Consider the following 9,638-nt stretch of genomic DNA (forward strand, 5'->3'; position numbering starts at 1 on the left):
TTAGGGTTGAGAGATGGAGAAGAATTAAAAGATGAAAGATGAGATCGTGGAATGAATATAAGAGGAGGGAATAAGAATTAGGATGGTCGTATGATGTTGAAAAGCCCATTAATAAAATAGGGTTTTAAATGTTTATAATCCCAATTGGTTCTAGCGGTTCTTTAACTGGAACCGTGGTTTTAACCAGAACCGAACCGGGAACCGTTTTTACCCAAATTTAAGAACTGGAACCAGACCCTATATACAAAAATACGGTTTGGATCTAGCGGTTCCGGTTCGGTTCCCCGGTTCTGGCGGTTCTGAACCGTATACTGCTCAGCCGTACGTATTAGTAAATTATCTAAACTTTCTATGATTGGGTTATCTATTTGCTAAGAACATTAGTCTTTTTAAATTCTTTTATTATAATTTGTAGTTTATTACTACTTAATATTTATCAGTTTTGAGTTTCAAATTAAGCTGCCTACCTAATAGGTTTTAACCTTTTGTATTCAATAGGTTTAAATTTGAGTTAATTATATAGTTAGTCCCTATGGTTTGTACAAAATAACATACTTAGGTACTAAAGTTTAAAATCACATTTTAGGGTATTAACTTTTCATTTTGTAACGTTTGGAGGTATTAACGTTATTTGTAGGCTTAAAATCACATTTTATTAGTACCTAAGTATGTTATTTTGTGCAAATCACAGGGACTCACTATGTTAATACCCTAGAAGTTAATACCTCCAAACGTTACAAAATGAAAAGTTAATACCCTAGAAGGTGATTTTAAACTACTAGTACCTAAGTATGTTATTTTGTGCAAACCACAGAGACTAACTATGTAATTAACTCTTAAATTATTTCACATTGGATAGGTTGTTCAACCTATATCTATTATATATAATAAACAAAAAAAATTTGGGACACGTGTCGCAATATTAGGGCTTCTTAGATGTGGTTTTGGCGGGAAATTGGATGAGTATTAAAATTGAACGCGGATCCCCATTTTAATGTGATCCGACCCGTTTTATGACCCGGGTATATAAGTCACCTAAAAAACCTAAATTCCTCTCGCTCATTCTTTTACTTCACTGCTTTACACCGAAATCCTAGCCTGCTTCTTCCTTTGGCTTGAAGCTTCTACCATACGCTTTCCTGAAATCCTGATGTACCATACGCTTATTCTTCTTCTTCTTCTACCTGCATCTCATTCTCTCTGAATCACTTGTGCTTGAATGGCTTAACAAAGGATTCCAAAATCAAGGTTATTCACTTCCAGGTATCCCCATTCTAAACCCTAGCCTCCCTTTCCTCTTTCTTCTAGATTAATCATCGCAATCTTCACCACTGATTAAGGATCAAGTAGATGTTGATCACTCACTACAAAAATGAATACATATATGTGATTCGACTAAAGGAAGATGGTGACGTTGGTGGTGGTCTGAAGAGAAATGACGACGACAGTGGTTGATTTAGGGTTTCTTCAGTTCGGGTAGTGTGATGGTTGATTTAGGGATTGTGAAATCGTAATTTTTCTTCTCCCGTTATAAAACTTGAAATTTATTGATTCAATTTTTTTGTTCGATCTAAACAAGTATCAGTTTGTTTTTGTTTGTTTTTAGGATTCTCTCCGGCTCCTCTCTGCCTCAACCGATACTAGGGTTTTGCCATTGATTGTTTTTTTAGGGAGGTCAGATTGGTAACTGATGCTACTGAACTACCGTGGTAGCCTTTACAGAAATCTTTATATTGTAAGTTTGTGTTTCTTGAATCCTATTGTAGGAATTTTAGTTGATTTGCAGTTGTTTGTGTATAAATTTTGTGCGGCTTATGTGACCAATTAGAAGCAGGTGAAGGACTAAAACTATTTGTGATAGATTTAATGTAGAAGCAGTAATGATCAAAGCAAAGCCGGTGTCGATCATTTTAGTTTTGTAAATTGAACTTGACTGTTATCTAATAGTAATGTTGTCTATGTTTTTTAGGTAAATTAGTTTGAATTTGGGCCAAGTTCAATGTGTCCATTAGCTCGAGTAAATACCCGAGACCGATTTTATCAAGATATTAATACTGATGACCGACATGCTATGTTAGAGCCTGGTGAGCTTCACTATGCAGAAGATGTAAGGACAATACATTTATTTCTTTAGTTTTGGGTAAATTTTAGTGAGTTTTTGATCTTCTTTCGGTTGGACAACTTTGGGGCTTGAATATATTTGATCTTCATTTGCTAAGCTTGATTAAAACCAATCTTAAATATTAATCATCCTTCTTGATATGTGAGAGCGTAGATTTGATGACCTTTTTTCGTGTATGTATGAAACTTTTAATAATATGTTATGTTTTTTCTTTGTTACAAGATGTTAGATCTTTAAAAATTGATTTTGTTAGAAATCTACAATTGTGAAGGAGAAAAACAATGACAAGACTTTTGAACCATATACTACTGACTTAAGAATCAAATATTTTATTTTTGTTTTTTTGTTTTTTTTGTTTTTTTTTTTTTTTTTTTGTGTTTGTAAATGCATTTTTCTTTTTTGTTTTGTGTTCCTAAATGTTAAGCAAGTTTCAATGTAGTTGCTAATTTTGCATAGAAGGTACACTTGTGAATGGGTTTGATGTATTTGTATTTTAAGTGTTTTCTCTTATTTATATTGAGGTTTAAGATGGTTTTATCATAAGTGAACAACCCTTTTAGATCATAACAAAAACCCCTTGTGTTTCAAGTAGGGTTTTGGATTACTTCAGTCAAAGTCAAAAATGATTGAGTTGTCCTAATCAGAGACTATGACGTTGTCGCCGTTCGTTCGACTCCGTCTTTGGTAACGTTGACTCTACAGTCATTCGATTTGTTGGTTTTTTTTATATAAACCCTACAAAGGGAGAGGAAAAGAAATCGAATAAGTTAAGTTGATTATAATTTGGGTAAAGGAGATGTTTTGTTTGAATGTTTATCTTTTGCTGCTATCAAACACTAAGTTGGTCTTTGTTTCTTTATTGGAACTTTGATTGTGTTGCTGCTATGAAACCCTAACGGGTCTTTGTTCCCGAATAATTATTCCCTTCGTTTTCTATTTATTCACGTTCTTGGTGAATGCAATCAACTAATTATTTGTCTTTGATTTCATTCAGCGCATTTAGATATACATAACAATGGGAGCTCATGAGCGTCGTGTTGGTTTCATGTACCGAGAGGGGTTCTCTAAAGTAAGCTACTGCATTTTTTAGAAATTAAAAGGGTAAATTGATGTTTGGGTTGACCCATGTGTTCCCTAAGTTATGTTTATTGCTAATTAGTATATAGGATGAAAGATGTTGTAATCTATCAATTAGCTTATCATATACTGTTGAAACTTTCAGATCCTATTCATATTTTAGTTTAATAAAAAAATATGTTTATTAACTAATAAAATAAACAACCCGGGAAGCAGTCCCGGGTGATAACCTAGTATATATATATATATATATATATATATATATATATATATATATATATATATAGGGGACCGCTAAAATGCAAACCACCTACAGTTATAAGAACCGCGAGAACCAGTTCCTAACCATTAGATCTTCAAGATCAATGGATGAGACTAAAAGTAACTAAAAATAATATTAAATACTTTTTGTCTTATTATCTCTTTTATATTTTAATCCAAAAGGATATTTAAGTAAAATTACACTATTTTGTCTTTTTGTCTTTATTGTTTTTTATTACTTTTTGGTATTATTATATTAGATTTTTATTTTTTTAAACTTAGTTTTTTTATTAAACATTTTCAAATTCAGATTTATTTACCGATTTTACGTTTTACGTTTTTACGTCCGGCCTTTTCACGCCTCGTTTTTTGACGTGCCGTTTTTACGCCCAACTTTTTCACACGTCGTTTTTTCAACGCGCCGTTTTCACGTTTTACGCCCCGGTTTTTTACGTTAACGTTTTTTTATGTTTTACGCGACGGTCGTCTACGTTAACGTTATTTTACGTTTTACGCGTCGGTTTTTTTACGTTTTAAGCCCCGGTTTTTTACGGTTTACGCGTCGGTTTTTTACGTTTTACGCGCCATTTTTACATTAACGTTATTTACGTTTTACGCGCCGGTTTTTACGTTAACGTTTTTTTACGTTTTACGCGCCGGTTTTTACGTTAACGTTTTTTTACGTTTTACGCGCCGGTTTTTTTACGTTAACGCTTTTTACGTTAACGTTTTTTACGTTTTGGTAAAAAAAAATTACGTTTTTACGTTTTACCTAAACTTTTTACGTTTACGTTAAAGAGTTTACGGTTTACGTCAAAAAGTTTACGGTTTAATTTTTTTTTACAAAAACTTTTTACCCAAAAACGAACGCACCCAGAAATCGCAAACTCGGTGAAGCGTCTCAGATATATTGTTATCATCATCGACGCCTAAAAATAAAAATAAAAATAAAACCCAACAAACAAAAATCAAAAGAACGAGTGGATTCTAGAAAAAAAACGAAGTTTTGGCTCAGATTTTCCGATAATCAGAGGCTGCAAAGTGGGGTTGCAGGTTCAAAACCCTACCCTCCGCCATCCTTGCCGCGCCATCGTCAGTTTTTTTTTTTGCATCATCATAGCCGATTTAAACCCAGATTCAACAAAATTAAAAACCCAGATTCAACATTCAAACCCAGATTCAACATTCACAGCCGATTCAAAACCCAGATTCAACATTCACAGCCGATTTAAACCCAGATTCAAACCCACAAGGAACATGAACATCATTCAACCCACATATCAGATCAAACCCACATATCAAATCAAACCCACATATCAAAAAATCAAAGTTCATCAAAAAAAAGCACCAGATTCAAAGCACAAGATTCAAACCCAACAACATATTCAAACATATTCAAAACCCAACAAAAACACTTACCAACAACCCATCAAAGAAATTCAAAATCACAACATGCAAACCCTAGATTCAACGGAAACAACAAAATCAGAAAGCACCAGTTTCACCCACCCCCTTCACCCCATCATTCGCCGCCACCACCGCCGTCGACAAACAGCCACCACCGCCGTCGACACATCGACCAGAGACACCAAAAGGGGGTGTCTGGCCGGTTAACCGGCGCCGTCGACTTTCCTCTTTCTCTTCGTGTTCCACTACCACTGAAGAACTGAGGAACCACCGCCGAGAATTACTGCGGAGAAACGAGGGAGCGCCGGAGTGGGTACGATTTTTGGGGGTCGCCAGTGTGGGGGGTGTGGCGGCTGCATGTTCATCGGAGGGTGGGGGAGGAACAGAGGTGTTCATCGATGACACATCCATCTTCAAAGAAGTGCTGCAACTTCAAAGAGATAGAGAGAGAGACAATGAAAATGAGAAAATGATTTTTTGAATTCATTAAATAGATGAGAGAGAGGGGGATGATCTGACATATAATAAATGAGGAGAGATAAAAGGAAATGACATTTGGTAGTAAAAGACCAAAATACCCTTTTTAGTGGCTGAATCTGATTGGCTGAGAGTGGTTCTCGCGGTTCTTACAACTGGAGGTGGTTCTTATTCTAGCGGCTCCATATATATATATATAAAATGGGATCCGGAAAAACGGTGAGAAGTGTGAAAATGGCTCTTAGAGAGACACGTGGCGTACGCTACAATTCAGGCAGAGGGGCATTTATGTCTTTTTCCTTTGTTTAACATTTTCCTCCTGTTCTATTCATGGTGTTATTTTATGGCGTTGATACGCATTTGACCTTTAGTTAATGTTTAACTTCATAATTTTGGTGGCGTTTTGTTTCTTTTGTTTTTACTATGATAAATTAATTATTTCTTTATAAAGGATTCAAAGTAAATATCACGGCGTTAATGTGTTATGACAATCATCACAATTCATTCATAAAAACCGATATACATTACAATAAAAACGAAATTAAATAGATTAAGTTAATACGCATCATTATAAAGGATTCAAAGTAAATATCATGGCGTTAATTATGTTATTACAATCATCACAATTCATTCATAAAAACAGACAAGCATTACAATAAAATCGAAATAAAACATATTAACTTAATACTCATCATCGGATGGGAGTACATCAGAGATGTACCATGTGGAGAAGGGGTCAGCGATGGTGTTACAGTATGGTAACTTGACTCACCGCCCCAACTCCACCTGAGCACCCCGCTCATCTCTTCTCAATTTCAACTAACCCAACTCATCAACATCAAAATCATATCTGATTCCTTCAAACTCAATAAGAACTCGGCACTAACATATCATTTGAATTGTTGGTTTTCCCCTTACTAATAAGTTTTGTGTATAACCACAATCAAAATTGAATCCAAATATCGTATTATTTAAACATTGTTTCCTATTTTATTACTTGGCTTCTATCTTTCTTTTTCATGCTTTATTTAATAAATTCTTAATATTTTACGTCCCTATCTTTCATTGCAGGTGAATAAACCCTTTTATTTTAATACTTATAAAGTGTTAATAATCAGAAAATAACCTATAGAGGATTTTTATAGTGCCAATATCAATGAACTTAAAGAATCAATGAGCTAAGAAGCATGCTGTAGGTAAGGCAGCTAGATGTCACGATCCGCCTAAATACATAATTTTTTTTCGCGAGTTCCGGAAGATTCCGGAACACTAAAGAAGCATCTAGGGTTGCCAGGAAGTTTTCAGAACAACCTACAAGTTGATGAAAATGTCTTGGCACCATCGGAAGACTCTAGATCGGCCTTGAAAGAGCTCGGAAGGGTCCATAAAGGGCTACATAATTCTGTCCAAAGTTTCAGCCAAGAATTCTCTAGAAACACCATGAAAACACTTGATATTTTGCAAGAAGGCTCTAGAAATCAACTTATAAATATCCAAGATATTATGTAAAGAATTATCTAGATGGAGAATTCTCTAGAACTAGGAAAGACTAGTATAAATAGGATGATGGGGGTCTCATTTGGAGATCACCCAACAATATCACAAGTAAACACACTTGTACTTGTAAATCTTCTTGTAATCAATACAAAGTTGTTTCTTTGTATACACAACTTGTAACCATCACTTGAATTACTCAAAACACTACATCGTTGGGGCACATAGCTTAACTTAGATCAAGTCTAAGTTGCTACACGTGAGTCAAAAATTTACTCCGTGACATAGAATACAGAAATGTATTAGAAATTATAAGCACGGACAAAAAGTTTGGAATGCAAGTTTCACAAAGACAATAGGTTGTGTCACGGCCCTCAGCCCCGGTTTGACCCGGTTCAAGAGCCGCGAGGCAGGAATCCCGTGGTATCTAATTTAGGCGACAGCGGAAGTCTTTTTAATACAGGATCTTTTAATATTAAAATTGCCTGTTTAATATATTACATAAAGATAGGGATAAATTCCCATAATTTACAATAGTATGATTTCGCAAGGAAATCTTTTATTTCTCAAAACATGTTTCTTTATTTATTCAATTGAGCCACTTCTCGGAGCTTGTAGTGCTTCACGACACTTTTCTTGGATCATAACAGATCACCTGAAACATGTTTGAAAAAGGTTTTGTCAGCGGGGAAATACTGAGTGAATCATTCATTTTGCAGAAAATCATACGGTTGTTATAATTACAGTATTAAGAGCGATTACAATGTTTCTGATATCAAACCAACTACCCACGGTACTTTACCACTCGACCCATTGGCCCACCTGTCCAATGGTGTCTGTGATTATGGTCATATCACCCAATGCCTGCCCCAATGGTGAAGATTATCAAGTAATGTATACAAAACCCCACATACCGGCTGTAACTTGGTGATTACAAAGACTTAATCCCTGTAATTATAACTTTGAAAATAACTTGGAGTTTTGTAAAGCAGTTGATAAAAAGAGAATGACGCACATTGCAGATTTAACGAGCAAAGTATAAGCCTACTGATTTGCCTTGATTAACCTAATTTAACAATAATGCACACACAAACGGGTTAGTAACTAATACAGCAGTTACGACAATTCACGAGATTAAACCCTCACAATGATTTACAAGTGCAATACTTAATAATTCAACGGATTCACGACGAATAACAGAGCATAGTCCGAATTCGAACAGCACTCAAATATTCAAGTTGAAATCACGACGAATAATCAAAGTACAAGCTCAATTTGAGCAGCACTCGGACAATCGTTGGATAGTTATAATCGATCGGACGTTGAATCGTAATAGCGATCGAGTTATTACCTTGATTGTGGTAGCACTTCGTGATTGTGTGTGTTTAATTGTACTGTTTCAGCTATAACTCTACGTACAGACTGAGAATTTCCGTCGTTTCAAACACAGAATTCAAGTGCCAATATCTGCTATTTATACTGATTTTTGGACACGCTTACGGACCGTAAGCCATTTCCCTTACGGTCTGTAAGGGAAGCAGTCTAAATATAGGGTGGCTAGGTTCGGGACTAGGCTTGCTGAATTGACACTTTTCTCAAACGAATTTTAGACAGCAAGTATTATAGATAATCGTCAACTAGGGTTTACCCCCCTGAGTTTTAGGGGCCCTGATCCTGATTCCGATTGTTCTGAAAATTTTAGGGTTAATGCAGAATTACTTGGGTGTCTTAATTAAGGTTTCCTTAATAGATAATTATCATCCTAATTATTGATTTTAGTGGGAGTTGTTACATCCTCCTCACCTTAAGAAAAATCTCGTCCTCGAGATTTACTGGAATAAATGAGGATATTTTCGCTTCATTTCTGATTCCAGCTCCCAAGTGTATTCCAGTCCTCTCTTTGAATTCCATTTGACCTTGACCAGCACTAGTCGTTTGTGCTTGAGAAACTTGACTTTTCTATCTTCGATCTGTAGTGGTTTTCCTACAAATTTCAGCTTTTCGTTTACTTCTACATCTTGAAGAGGTACTACCAGGGATTCGTCTGATAAACATTTCTTGAGATTGGATACATGAAATACATCATGTACTCCAGCTAGTTCTTCTGGTAGTTGTAGACGATAAGCAACTGGTCCTATTTGTTGGACTACTGGAAAAGGTCCTACGTATCTTGGACTCAGCTTTCCTTTCTTACCGAATCGTACTACTCCTTTCCAAGGAGAAACTTTCAATAGTACTTTGTCTCCGACTTGAAATTCTAACGGCTTGCGGCGATTGTCTACATAGCTCTTTTGACGATCTCGAGCCGTTTTCAGTCTTTCTTTGATCTGAGTTATCTTGTCAGTAGTTTCTTGTACAATCTCAGGACCTGATAATTGACTTTCTCCTATTTCTGCCCAACATACTGGAGTTTTGCACTTGCGTCCATACAGTGCCTCGAATGGAGCAGTTTCAATGCTTGAGTGATAACTATTGTTATAGGAGAATTCAATTAAAGGTAGGTGGCTATCCCAATTTCCACCAAAATCTATTACACATGCTCGGAGCATGTCTTCCAAAGTTTGTATCATCCTTTCACTTTGTCCGTCTGTTTGTGGATGATATGCAGTACTCAAATTTAGTCGGGTTCCCATTGCTTTCTGAAAACTAGTCCAGAAATGGGAAGTGAAACGACTATCCCTATCTGATACAATGGAGAGCGGAACTCCATGTAAAGATACGACTTCGTCTACATACAACTTTGCTAACCTTTCCATGCTAAAGGTTTCTTTTATTGGTAGAAAATGAGCTGATTTGGTTA

The 9,638-nt window shown here is 35.7% G+C and overlaps 1 long non-coding RNA gene across 1 annotated transcript; it reads left to right on the forward strand.

The window, feature by feature from the left end:
• The first annotated feature begins 1,070 nt into the window (after nucleotides 1-1,070).
• Nucleotides 1,071-3,337, forward strand: LOC110936244. Its single transcript, XR_002589860.2, has 4 exons — nucleotides 1,071-1,510; nucleotides 1,607-1,735; nucleotides 1,970-2,107; nucleotides 3,117-3,337. It is a non-coding gene; the product is annotated as an uncharacterized LOC110936244 (long non-coding RNA).
• The last annotated feature ends 6,301 nt before the right edge of the window (nucleotides 3,338-9,638 follow it).

This window comes from Helianthus annuus, chromosome 1, assembly GCF_002127325.2.
Source record: "Helianthus annuus cultivar XRQ/B chromosome 1, HanXRQr2.0-SUNRISE, whole genome shotgun sequence".
NCBI classification, from domain to species: domain Eukaryota; kingdom Viridiplantae; phylum Streptophyta; class Magnoliopsida; order Asterales; family Asteraceae; genus Helianthus; species Helianthus annuus.